The 12,195-nt window shown below is 43.1% G+C and overlaps 1 long non-coding RNA gene across 3 annotated transcripts in view; it reads left to right on the forward strand.

Annotated features, from left to right (window-relative positions):
- Positions 1 to 12,195, forward strand: part of LOC112066933 (uncharacterized) — a 39,508-nt gene that overhangs the window by 9,219 nt on the left and 18,094 nt on the right. For all 3 annotated transcript variants that reach the window (XR_008616138.1, XR_008616137.1, XR_008616139.1), the window contains exons 2-3: positions 2,341 to 2,852; positions 3,719 to 3,829. This is a non-coding gene — a long non-coding RNA (uncharacterized lncRNA). The remainder of the gene's footprint in view (positions 1 to 2,340; positions 2,853 to 3,718; positions 3,830 to 12,195) is intronic.

The raw sequence follows: 12,195 nt of genomic DNA on the forward strand, positions 1-12,195 counted from the left end.
GCCGCTGAGCCTGCGCGTCCGGAGCCTGTGCTCCTCAACGGGAGAGGCCACAGCAGTGAGAGGCCCGCGTGCTGCAAAAAAAAAAAAAAAATATATATATATATATAGAGAGAGAGAGAGAGAGGAAATACAAAGTAGAAGATCTGAAAGATACACTGAGGTCTAACATACACTTTTAAATAACACATTATTTAGAATATATAAATATATCCTAACTTATCATAAATTATATAATTCCAAAATTATGCAAAGGTCACTTGAATGAACATGACAGTATGACTGTGACTTGAACATTACCTGGCTAGGAGGTCCCTGAGAGGGTCAAGGGTGAGAGAGAGATTTTGTTAAAAGCAGATTTCTAGCCATATAGGTTTCTTCTGTTTTCTCCTCCTCCTATTCCTGTTCTGTGTTCTTTAACACTAAGAGTCATCCTGGTCTCTCCTTCATCTCCCACAGCAAGTTACCAAGTCCTGCTGATTTTACTTTGTAAACATTTCTCAAATATGCCCCTTCTTCCTTACCCTGCTCTCATTGCCCTTTGGAGGTCCCATTCTCTACCTGGACTATGGCCTTAGCCTCATGAGGGGTCTCCCTGCCGGCTTCACACACCTGCTGGAGAGATTCCTATGAGATACATATCTGTTGGCATTCCTTCCAGGTGTCATTCAATTCCACAAATACTTTTTTAGCACCATTTAAGTACCAAGCACTGTTTTAGGCACTGAACACACCAGTGAACAAGATGGATCAAGTTCCTACACTCAAGGAACTTAAATTCTAATAGGAATAAATAATTCAAAGACATGCTTGGATGTTCTTTCTAAGACCTGGCCTCTCCTGGCTTCCTTCACCCATCACATGCTGACATTTCTGCCCATGGTTTATGTTTGGGTAGTATTCAGCTTTTTGTGGTTCAGCTTAGGCATCATTTCCCCCCTGAGAACCTTTATGAGCTTCATACTGGGCTAAGTGGTCCTTTTCTGTGCCTCATAACACCATGTGTATAACTTTATTACAGCACCTCCCACATTTCATTAAAATATGTGTTTGTCTCCTTCATGAGGTTGTAAGCACTTTGAGGAAGGAAATTATGGCTTAATCATTTTTGTAATTCCAGTGGTCAATGCAAATGAAGGTAGAAAAGATGGGAAGCAGGATTGATAGGTTAAAAAAAAGTTGGAGTGATACTGGTTTAACATATCTAGTCTGATGGAGGAAGGAAGGCTTCCTTGGCTGGGACAGTAAAATATTGTGAGAAAGAATGGTTGGGGCAAAAAGAGAAGATCTTGCTTGTGGTCATATTTGGCACTTCCTCAGCACTGGTTTGTTTATGAATGTGGATGTAACATGAGTGTGGCCTTTGCTGTTAACACAGGAGGCTGTTTGTTATAAATAGACAATTCTCTGCAAAGGACTAAATCAAACCACTTTATTGTTCCTGTGACCCTTGTCACTTGCCTCCCAGGTCTTTTGGTCCCTGTGTAAGTCATGGGAACAAGGAATGCGGATACTTTGATCTGGTCATGGAGAAATATAACCCCCATGAAAGTAAGGATGAGATGCTCCTGTCCAAGTTTATATCTTTTCTTACCTTGTGCTATTAGTTAAACTATTTGGCTACTAAGCCCCTTAGTAAGTAATTAGGAAGCATTAAGTTATTAACCAGGAGCAGCATAGAGCCAGTAGTGATTATCCTCAATCCCTAAATGGAGAGCAAATTGCAGTGAAAAAGAACAAACAAACAAGGGTTATTTTAGTGAATGGAGAAAATAGATAGAGCATCTAGCCACAATCACTAGTTAAGCCATTAACAAACAAGATCACTCTCCCTAGGCAGGGTGACATTGAATGCCAGAAATGAACTGAATCAAATAAGCATTAACAGCACAACCAAAAAGCCACAATGCAATCCTAAGATGGGGTGCAAGGCAGGATCCGTATCAGTTATCCTGTTCTAAGTAGTAACAGAAAAACCCAACGCAAGCATGTTTAATCAGTAAAAAGGATTTATGGGACCATGAAAAGGAAGATTCCTAGGTAAGGAAGTGAACTAATTAGGAGAGATTAACACTGTAACTGATAACTTTAAAATTCTGGTGATTTCTGGACTTCCTGGTGGTCCAGTGGGTAAGACTCCATGCTCCCAATGCAGGGGGCCCAGGTTCGATCCCTGATCGGGGAACTAGATCCCGCATGCATGCTGCAACTAAAGATCCCACATGCCGCAACAAAGATCCTGCATGCCACAACTAAGACCCAGCGCAGCCTAAATAAATAAAAATAAAATATTTTTTTAAATTCTGATGATTTCACACAATGTAAATTTGTTTCTCCATGCAGTTCGGTTCAGTGTTACTGGTCAAGCAACCGTCCTGAGACGCTGTCCTCCAAATGGTTACCCAGGCTCTCTCCATTGTGGTTCTCCACTCAGCCAGCAGATGGGGAAAGAAAAAGCAAGATCACTAGAGAAGAGGCAGGCTTGAAAGGGGAGACATCGATTTGGGCCACATTCCCTTGGCTAGAACTCAGTCATATGGCCAAGGAGGCTGGAAAATGTAGTGAGCTGTGTGCCCAGGAAAAAAAGGAAACACTGGCAAATATTTAACTAGTTTTTGCCAGCCGCGATGGGAGCTAAATGTTTTCTGGCTTATTTCCAATGAAAATAGAGGGCCTCAGTCCCTGTATTCTAAGAAAGACACTAAGATTCACCTTGAGTCACAGGCACATCCCTGAACAGATGAACTGACCAGGCGGCTGCAATGGGCTGATGGCCTCAAGCCCACCGGAGTCCACCTCTTGAGCTAGAGGTGGGGTCGGCTTTCCCTGAAATGTCTGGACTGCACGAGAAAGAGGTAAATATCGAGAGATGATGTAAGTACTATTAGGAAGTAGGAACAGATTAGTGAACTAACAATGTCCACCTAAGGTCCTCATCCTAGAAAAATGGAATATCAAAAAGAGATGACGAGGGCTTCCCTGGTGGCACAGTGGTTGAGAGTCCGCCTGCCGATGCAGGGGACACGGGTTCGTGCCCCGGTCCGGGAGGATCCCACATGCCAAAAAAAAAAAAAAAAAAAAAAAAAAGAGATGACGAGATAGCTCAAGGATCTGGAGAAAACTATGGGCGAGACATGTGACCTGGTTATTGAAACTTGTGCCTGCCAGGCACTCAGGCGCTGGGAATGAAGCAAGAGCCCTGTTCCTGGCAAACCTGTGTAAAGCCGAGAAAGTAGCAAGGAACAATAACTCTGTCCTTTAAACTGAACACCTGCCTTTGGGTCCCTTAGATTCTCCTGAATCTGGGGACATCACTAAATCCATGAAGAAGAGAGGTCCCAGTTCAGTTTAGAAGTCTACAGAGGCTGGAAGTAAAAGAAATTGCTAGGCTTAATATTCCACTGTCTTTCATGAATGATGTAGAGATTTATTCAAGGAAATGAGCATACACATTTTCTCATTAAAAGGACCAAAACTCCATGCATTATTCTGGGATGATAGGTTTTGAACCTATTGTTTCTTCAGCTGGTACTTTCAGTCCGTTTATTGTTTCCAGAGAATGTCTCTAATCACAAATGAACTGTCTTTTGACCCAGCTAAAGTCGATGTATTCACCATCTATTCTCTCATATAAGAATATAAAGAGAACTTTATTTCTAGAGTCCCACACTCCTTGATCTTGTGAAATTTTTATTCATTTTAAATATTCTTTGTTTTTCAGATTCACAGCAGCTAAATGTACTCAGGACTCTCCGATTACCACTGTCTTTCCAATTTGGGACTTGGCTGTCATCAATCCAGGGAAAGATATTCAGGACACTTTCCCTTTAAGGTTAGAAGTGCTTTGAAATCTAGAGCATATTCCTGAAACACCATCGTGTTTCCTGAACAGACCTGTTCAGTGAAGTTTCCCACCCTTCACTACAAGCCCTGAGTGGTGACAGCCTAGTGGGGGCGTGGGGAGCAAGAGGGGGAGAGGGAGAGAGAGAGAGGATGTACAGAAGAGGGACAGGCATTCAGAGACAGAATACTGGAGCTTTGGTCTCTGTCTCCCCACTCCAGCCAGGGGGCGCTTCAGAGTAGAGATCACCATCTTTTAACCCTGTCAAACCTGGAAACTACACGTGTGTGCTCAGAGCAAGGCACCAATTCAACAAACATTTTATTTAGGGCTTATCATATTCCAGGCTCTGTTGTTAGGGAAAGCATCCCCCAGTGAGAGGATCAACATATGGAAATAATTTAAATATCTATCTATCTATCTAATGACTCTTAGAAAAACCACAGAATTATCTTAAAAAATGAGCTAGAATCATATGTATTGACAGGGAAGGATACTCGAGACTTATAGTTGAGGGGAAAAAGTTTACTAACAGTCTGTATAGTATGGTCCCTGTTTTGATTGTTTTTAAAGTATAGATAAATGATCAGAGTTGGATTTACGGCAAGGCTAAGGCTCAGGAGCTCTCACTTGCAGAGATCTTGTTCAAAACTCTGAACTTAATTTTTTATTTTTCATAAAGAGGGTCTCCAAAAAAGCGTAAGTATGAGGTCAAAATCTGAATCATTCCCTGATATTTATATACATGACCAACTTTATGGCCAACCGTGGTTATCTCAGGCAGTTGGAATGCAGAGAGTTTTTCTTTTCTATCATCCCAAAGAATGCCTCCTGAAATTCCTTTATAGCCATCCCTTCTCTTACCCAGTACCCCCTGGCCAACACTTCCTGTGTTTCTACACCTATCTCTGAGTGAGATAACTCATGGGCTTTGTAAACAGAAGTCATTATTCAAATAGTAGATACTATCTCTACCCTATGTCCCAGCCAACCTATGGGACACCCTCTCTCATCATCTTCCTCCAAGTTCTGCTTTTCCCTTTTTCCCAGTGACCAGTATCATGACCTTCCACTTCATTCCCTTTAACCAATATTCCCTTAATCTCATATTGTCTTTCTCTCCCACTCTGCTCATTTTCTGACAAAAAGCAAAGACCAAAAATTACATATATGTGTTTCTAGGACAGGGACTTTATTTCTCACTAGTGATAAAAATTTTCTAGCACAATAAATATGCCTAAAAGCTACTTAAAACTTAAGACAAATGAAAATAGCTAGTAAAGTCCATAAAACCAACAGCAGTACTTTAACTAGATTATGGTGCTTTTTTGCATATGTTTTCCTTATGTGGTAATGTTTGGTGCCCAGAGAGGCTTAGGGCTATTTACTGCTGTCTAAAATTGGCTTTTTGGACCAGCTACACTGCTTTAAGCATCTTAACATTTTTTAAATTTTGCATTACAAATCAAAATGCTACATTCAGCCAGTAGTTCAGTGCAATTAGTAGACTGTAAACTATTTGATCATCATGGAATCAGTGCAGTAATTATCTGTGATTAAACTTCATTTATGTGAATTGAATATGCAAGAAGCATAATTTAACTGTACCTTGTATTAGTTCAAATTAAGTTCAACTGCATATAATAGTTAGCTGCTTTCTCTTGCAAAGGGATTTTACAAATACTAGGCAGTTTGGGGTTGGTGTGGCCAGGTATCCCAAATTCTTTAAGAACTCAATCTCCTTCTGGCTGTCAGCTCTATAATCTCTAAAGTGTGGGCCTGGTATTCATGGTCTAGGAAGGTAACTGGTGCTCCAGCCATCTCATCTGTGTTCCAGGCAGGCAACAGATGAGGAAGAATAAACACATAAACACTTAATAAGGAGATTTCACCCAGAAATGCTGCACGGTATTCTCACACCTCTATGGCAAATACCCCAACATCTGACTCAGTGAACTGTTCATGAGAATAGGAAATGTCATCTTTTAACTGGACTGCAATGCACCAACTAAAAATTTAGGATCTCTTACTAAAGGAGAAGGGGAGATTAGGTTGGGTGAAGAAATTTGCATTCCCTGCCATGGTCTTAACATAAATAATATCATGATGATTTAAAGATGTTGTATCTCTTCATAATACTTTGAATTCCGTTAAAAGATAAAGCACATAAAAACCTTAATTAAAAAAAGAGTAAAACCTAGTTCAATCAGTATAGTGAGTCATCAGAATTTAAATAGATTCATAGTGTCAGCAGCGCACAGATGGGCTGCATTTGAGCAGAGGTCGCTTGGAGGGATGCAGAATACTCGGGAAGCAACCACTTCTTTTCCCTGTCACTGGGGGACGGGTAAAAGCAGAACTTGGAGGAAGATGGTGAGAGAGGGTGTCTTATGGGCTGGCTGGGACATAGGGTAGGGATAGTATCTACTCTTTGAACAGTTGCGGTCATGAAGATCTGGAAAATGCATATCAGATCTGCATGTTTGACTGTGGAATTCAGTGCTGGAGGACAGAAAGAAGCAGAAGGTAAGCTTCCTGTCCCAAAGGGCGTTTCCATTTAGGCTGGGAAACAAGTTCAATAAATCCTTCAACTTTTCATGTATTCAGTATACAAGAGCTCTCAATACAGTGATAGAAGACAATCCACAAGTCAGTGTGTGATTTTTTTTTTCCAGTCAAATGCATAGACGATTGGTTCTGTAAGTGATTGCATGTGTTCTGCTGATGAGGCAGTAAGAGTGTAACTAAAGGAAGAAGAGGTTTGAAAAGGAGTGGGTAAGGAAATCCAGACTGCAGATTGGGGAGTTAACATTTATTGAGCTCTGCTCTGTGTCAGGCACTTTGTCAGGTGCTTTATGTAATCTGTGGGATACTTACTGTTATTCCATTTTTCAGATGAGGAGTCTGAGGCTCACATAAGTAATTTCTTGCGGTTGAGCAGCCAGCCAGGAGAGAGAGCAGAATTTGATTGTGGGTCTGTTCCAAAATATATGCTGTTTCCATTACAGAATTCCACCCGGGATAGGAGTTGGGGTGGGAGAGTGTTGTATAAATGTGTTCTCATCCAAGCCTCACTAGCTGGGAGGTTCTGGGTGAGGTCACATTTATATATTCAGATTTCACTAGCTCAAAGTCTGTATCACTCATTTAAGAATTCTGATTTTCACCCAGTGAATCCATCTGCACTACTACCCGCACTGGCCTCTTCCATCTGGGAAAACTCGCCCTCACTGACCTTGACTGCTCCATGCAGAACCCCCCGCCCCACCATGATTCTCTCGGTCCTGACAGTTTAGCAGTCTCTTTTACTGTCAGAAGCCACGGTGATTCCGTGACATAGCAGGGTTGATTGATTCACTCGAATATTTATCAGGGGCTCTGTGAGATGGAGAGGTGAGCCAGAGCTCTGAACCTGGCTCTGACACAGAGGCAGGTGTTGGTTTAGTGAGAGGAGGCCGACAACAAGCATGATAATTGCTAATTGTGGTAAATGCTATTAAGAAAACAAACGGAGCAAGGTGATGGGAAGTAGTGACAGGCGGTGGGGGGGTGTTCGGTCTTCTGAGGACACAGCCGCTTCTTTTCATAAAGCCAGTCATTCATATCAGGGTAGCTGGGCCAACATAAAATGAAGCAGCGGTTATGATGCCTTCCCTGGAGCCATCATTCCCTTCTAAATCCCACGCACAGTGCAGAATCCAACCAGCCTCCTTCGTCCCTCCGGTGGTTCTGAAACTTGGCTAAGTTATCAGAATCACTGGGAGATCTTTCAGAAATACAGATACCTGGACTCTGCCTTTAGAGACTAGAGTTAGTTGGTTTGGGATGGGTCTCAGGCATGAATTTTAAAGTTCCCCTGTGATTCTAGTATGTAGGCAAGAGTGCAAATCACTGGTCAAAGCAGTGGTTCTCAGACCACTTGAGCATGCATCAGAATTGTCTAGAGGGACTAGTCATTGCTCTGCTGCGTGGTTTCCATTGCCTGGCCCAGGGTCATGGCCTGGGTGCCTCAAGAAACTCACAGTGGCTCCTGATTTTATGATGTGTGGTTCTCATACTTAGGGCAGTGCCTCTCAACCTTTAATGGGCATATAAATCAGCTGGAGAACTTGTTAAAATGCAGTTCTGAGTGGTTGCTGGTGGCTGGGGTGGGGATGGGGCGAGAAGGAGATGGGGAGTTGTTTTCATGGGTACAGAGTTTCAGTTTTGCGGGATGGAAAGACTTCTGGAAATTGGTTGCACAAAAATGTGAATGTACTTAACACTACTGAACTGTACACTTAAAACAACAGTTAAGATGGTAAATTCTGTGTTATGCATATTTTAGCGCAGTTATTTAAAAGTGCAAATTCAGTAGGTCTGGGGCAGGGCCTGAGTGTCTGCATTTCTTATAAGCTCCCGAGTGGTGCCGGTGGGAACGCAGTTGCAGAAGCAAGGGTTCGGGGTGCATCAGGATTACCTAGGGGACTTGATTTAATGTAGGCTCTTCATCCTCATCTCTGAGATCTTGATTGAGCATGTCTGAGATGGGGCTCAGGTGTAGCTGCTCTAAACACCCCACTTTAAGAAATAATCTTCCATGGGCTTCACTTCCAAAGGTGAGATAGATTATTTACAGATGCAAAACCAAGTCTGGCATTTTATTTCATGTCTGAAATAAGAGTTTCTGTATGTTTCGCAGCTTTATAAAGTGCAGTGGCTTCCCTAGTTCAGCGGGCTAGGAATGGAAAAGACCTTCAGCTTCAAGAGGGACTAGCCCCCAGAGTCCAGGGTCGTTGGCAGGCGGCGGGTTGATGACTGTCATGGAGCTCCTGGAATAGCGTGTCCCCCAGCTGATCAAACCTCAGGGCCCCGCAGTGTGCCATACCTGACTGGGTGTTCAGCAGGCCTCCTGTCCTATCACCAAACCGCCCCCACCCCAGCCCATCTCCAGTTCAGAGCAAGACCCAACAGCCAACCAACCCAGACCTACTCCTGGCAACTCTAGGGAGCCCCAGAATCATGCAGAGCTCTCATAGTTACTACTTACGTGCGTTTGCTCTATGACAGCACCTTAGCCCCATCATCTCATGTAATCCTCTCAACAACCTGTGAGGTATTTGCTGTTATTATCACCATTTTATGGGTGAGAAAATAGAGACTCTGCTAAGTTGAGTAACTTACCCAAAGTCATAGGGCCAATATGTGACAGAGCCAAGATTTGAAACCAGCTTTGTCTGGCAAAGATGCCCAGGCTCTTTACACTGTGGAGAATGGCTTTCCATGGGCCAGGAATTTGGGCCAAGAGTGGACTGCAGCTCAGGAGCACTAATTAGCATTAGAGCTGTAACCTGTATGCCTACGAAGAGCCCTCCATTCAAAGTACGCTTCTCCACGTGGTGATCATTTTGTGTTGTACAAAAATACAGGTCACTCTGTTGTACACCTGAAACTAATATTGTAAGTCAATTATACTCTAGTAAACGAAAACAGTGAAACTAATACAATATTGTAAGTCAATTATGCTTCAATAAACAAAACCAAAGTGAACTAATATAATATTGTAAGTTGATTATACTTCAATAAACAAACAACAAAGTACACTGTCTTCAACACATGGCTGTCCACAGCAGAATTTCTATTTAGAGTAATTCGCACTAAGGGGTAAATAAGGCTTAGATTTCCTAGCAAGTAATGTTTTGAAAAGAGTAACTTATTAACCTAAATGGGTCCGTGGTTGATAGAAAGTGTAAGAGAAATTCATGGGGGAGTGTGCTGGGGGTTGAGTATGGAGGGACTTTCCTTTAGATAAGATCTTTGAAACTGAAAGGGACCATACGTCATCTGGTCCCATTTTTCGTTGTTTAAAGATGAGTTTACATAAAGCAAATTGAAGATCGAACATGGGTTTTTTTTGTTGTATTTTTAAAAATTTATTTTTGGCTGTGCTGGGCCTTCCCTTCTTGCGAGGGCTTTCTCTAGTTGTGGCAAGCGGGGGCCACTCTTCATCGCAGTGCGCGGGCCTCTCACTATCGCGGCCTCTCTTGTTGTGGAGCACAGGCTCCGGACGCGCAGGGTCAGCGGCCATGGCTCACGGGCCCAGTTGCTCCGCAGCATGTGGGATCTTCCCAGACCAGGGCTCGAACCCGTGTCCCCTGCATTGGCAGGCAGATTCTCAACCACTGCGCCACCAGGGAAGCCCATTGAACATGTTTTAATATAGATTCTCCCATGTCAGTTTACACAACTTTTTTCATCTAAGCCCCTCGCCTCCCCCTGTTCTAAACAGGAATGGCAGGTGAGATGATTAGAACGCATGTCTAAATATGGACTGAGCATTTATTGAGCACCTATTTGCCAGATTCTGTGCTGGAATTACAAAAATAAAAATAAAATGCATGATTCCAAGAAACTCACACTGTCCTGTGTAGATGTAATTGTCTTGGGTGCTGAGGCAGCTCGGAGGGGGAAGCAATACAACACCTGGAAGGGATAGTTTAACTGAGTCTTGAAGGATGGCAGGCTTACGAGTTTACCAGGCCAGCAAGCAGGGGCAAGAACCTTCTAGGCAGAGAGCCAAAGAAGGGCACCTGAAAGCTCACAGCAGATGGTTCTCCCTGGAGCTGAGGGGCATGTGAAGAAGCAGCAGGATGTAGTGTTCGACCAGGTGGCAGGGCCAGAGAAGTGTTAAGGAGAAATGAAGGTGTGACTGTAAGGCATTAGCAGAGGTGTGTAGGCTGGGTGAGCCAGAGGCCGCTGGGATGGCCACACAGCCCCACAGGCCTGGGACTCCAGGGGCCCCAGAGGAAGGGAGGGCAGACTCGGGGATGCTGGGACTCACTTTCTCTGAGCTCTCATAGTAGTGCTTTGTAGAACCTGATCCTCTCATCTGAGATCTTAGCTTCAACAGCGATGCCAGAGAAATACCAAAAAAAGATATAAATACCCAGCTGCAAGAATTTGGATCTGAAAGGAATAATAATCTTAACAAGTAGTAGACATATTAAAGTACTAACACTCCTGAAGTGAGGTTGGAGTAAGTTAAGGCCCCTCCCTAGATCGCTACTGGCTGCTTCTGCAGGAGCTAACAATGCCCGTCAGGCAGGTTTCACTGCAGCACTTAGTACGTGCAGCACCCTGCCAACACCTGCTCACCTCTTTACAGGTATTAACTCTCTCCAATGCTCCTTCCAGCTTCCTCTCAGCCAAACACACTGTCTGGGCAGCGCTGGACGAGCTTTGCAGGCTTCCTGGCAATCTCTGTGCGACCGTGAGGTTAGGGCGGCCTGATTCCTGTTTGCCCAAACATAGGATAACACAGTGTTTCTTTCCAGCCTGTTTTTCATCTGATATGTAGAGAAGTAGGAAGCTTTCCTCCCACCCAGTGCTCCACCAACACACACACACACACACACACACACACACACACACACACACACAATGAACCACAATAGCACAACATTTAGAAATAGACTTTTCTATGTCATTTGGCTCTCTAAATAGCCTTTCCTGCATATAGAATGACAGAGCGTTTGTTACATTCAACATTGAAGTTGAAGAAACTGAACCCCAAGTAGGTTCAGTAACTTGAATCTGGTCATACAGCTAATTAGTGGCAAAGCTGAAATTAGACGCCTCTAACTCTTAGCCAGCACTTTTCCATTATACCTCCTCCTAACTCCCTCTCAAGCCATTTAAAAAAGAAATATATGAGGACTTCCCTGGTAGTCCAGTGGTTAAGACTCCACTGCAGGGGACACGGGTTCAGTCCCTAGTAGGGGAACTGAGATCCCGCATGCTGTGCTGTGTGGCCAAAAAATAAAAAAATAAAATAAATTCAAAAAGAAATATCTGGAGAAGCAAAAGATCCATGTAGAACTAATCATTCAATAATCAACCATACTGGTCCCTTGATTAACGATATTAAGTAAAATTCCCCTGAAACATCTTATAGGGAAAGTTTCTAGTGAACCATACTTGTTTGGTTAGATATTTCTTCTCTGATTCCTGCAGGCATCCGTAAAGAAATGGCCTGGAGGAAAGCAAAATTTCAATCAAAAAAAGGAATCTTTTAGGCAGAGAGAACTCCTGCCAATCTTAGCATTTAAGCCTCCAAAAATAGTATCACATAATTGATGTTACAAGTGTGTACAGCTCAGGAGCCCAGGAATCTGCATATACTTTATAAATATTAAGATATTTCCAGAAAACTGAAACCAGATCATGAGGAATATACTCTCATATTTTATATACATGCAGCACAAAATGCACATCCCTGACTTTAACCTAAAATCTGTGTAGCAAACCATCCTTTTACCAAAATTACTTTGCTCGGAATCTAATCCAACTGAGAAGAAGGTGCCTGAAGCCTCAGATGG

The sequence above is a fragment of the Physeter macrocephalus genome, chromosome 20 (genome assembly GCF_002837175.3).
Source record: "Physeter macrocephalus isolate SW-GA chromosome 20, ASM283717v5, whole genome shotgun sequence".
Lineage (NCBI taxonomy): Eukaryota > Metazoa > Chordata > Mammalia > Artiodactyla > Physeteridae > Physeter > Physeter macrocephalus.